This window comes from Astatotilapia calliptera, chromosome 1 (genome assembly GCF_900246225.1).
Source record: "Astatotilapia calliptera chromosome 1, fAstCal1.2, whole genome shotgun sequence".
Lineage (NCBI taxonomy): Eukaryota > Metazoa > Chordata > Actinopteri > Cichliformes > Cichlidae > Astatotilapia > Astatotilapia calliptera.
This window is the reverse complement of record NC_039302.1, coordinates 20,826,738-20,828,584: the sequence shown is the minus strand read 5'-3', so window position 1 is coordinate 20,828,584 and position 1,847 is coordinate 20,826,738.

The window sequence follows — 1,847 nt, the reverse complement described above, 5'->3', positions numbered from 1 at the left end:
CAAAATGTTTGGTTTTTTTTGTCACAGAGGGACAACTTTCAAGCTCATGAAGGGAAGTACAATTGCACAATTGCGCACCATATATTAAGGAACAGTGCCGTTTCCACATTTTAAAACAAGTGCAAACATTTTCTGGCGTGAATTCCTGTCAAAATCCAGTTCTGCGAGGTTTTAGTGATTCTTCAATTTCTCATTATTCACTGCCAAATTTCGGAAAAGTCTTGATAATGCACGTGATACGTGGTAACACACTATGACACTTAAAGCGTATGCTACAAAACATCATAACAGTGCAAGTCAGGTTATTGTGAACACACGCACGCACACAAACAAACAATTATATGGTTTCCAAGAGTACATATCCTGTACAAATAGAACAATGTAAAATAATAAATAGTAATAAAACAAACCAAAGAGCACCGGACACCTGGCCACACCCCCAATCTGTACAACAAATGAAGTGAGTGTGACCAACAATACACGGTCAAGAGATCTACTGCTAACACAGAGACACACACGGTTTAGCGAAACAACTGTGATGCTGCCGTGAAAACATCAAACCTGTTGGAAGGGTGCGGGTTACAAAAGCATCAACAACAGTAAACAAAGGAACCCTCAGCATTTACAGATTTTCACCTTTCCTCTGAATACATTTGTTACAGGCGTCATCAAGCACTTTATTGTCAGAGAGCCCACCACGTTGGAGGCTATGTTACACCCGTGGCCACGGTGCAGCTTACATCTTTGGCATAAGGACATAAGGCTCAGAAACCCAAAGCCCTCAGACGCAGCTTAGAGTCAGCGGCTGCACGACTTCTTTACCCGATGCTCGACGTCAGTGTAAAGCTCGACTTCCACATTTGATCGGCAGCTGTTTTTCATTTGAACCTCAGGATTCAGAGTAAAATTGTTCCACACAAATCAAACAGTGTTTTCCCCCCTTTATAAAGCACAAGGATTATAGATTGTCAGTGCATTAGAATAAGTGTAATATACATGCTCATTAGGCTCCTCTCACTTTCCATGTCTTCCTTTTTAGTGATCTGCACGCGATAAATAATACATTTAAATAGTGATAAAAAGCTCTCGGTTCATTTTTCAAGTGCAAAAGAAGACCCCGTCAGAGAGGTTTGGTTTAATTCTTAGGTAAGTGATTTTATCATAAATGTCCTGTAAGGGTTAAGCGGTCGAGCCCTCGTCTTTCACTGCTCAAAGGGCTGCAACACAGATCCCATAAAATGGTCTGTGTGACACACCTACATGTAACCATACAAAGACTGATAGCATAATTAAAGCTGATCAGCAAATCATCTTTCTTGGTTTAATATAGTGATTCTCAACCTATGGGGCATGGCCCCCTGGTGGGACACAGACTCTTTGCCGCAGAGTGGTGTGGATGCTGATTTAAATTCTTTTTAATTCATTTTTTGTGTTGTTGCTGTTGATAAAGATCGATAAAATTTGAAGGTGAGAATTATTTTGGTGGCGGGGCCATGCCGGTTTGAGAACAGCTGGTTTAATATTTGATGTTTTTGTCTGTTTTCTTTTATTGCATGTAAATTTTGCATACGCTTTAAAGAGATTGATTAAGATTTGAACATCTTTATAATCACAATTACAGTCCTGAGAAAAACTAAGTGCACCCTGTGATTCAGTAGCTTGAAGAACAACTTTTAGCAGCAATGACATAGAAGTAATAGTTTTCTGTATGACTTCCTCAGCTCTCACATTACCGTGGAGAGATTTTGGCCCACTCTTCTTTACAGCATTGCATTCATGCACAGCTCTCTTAAGGTCCCCCCAAAGCAGGCTGAGGTCTGGACTTTGATATTGCAACACCTTCATTC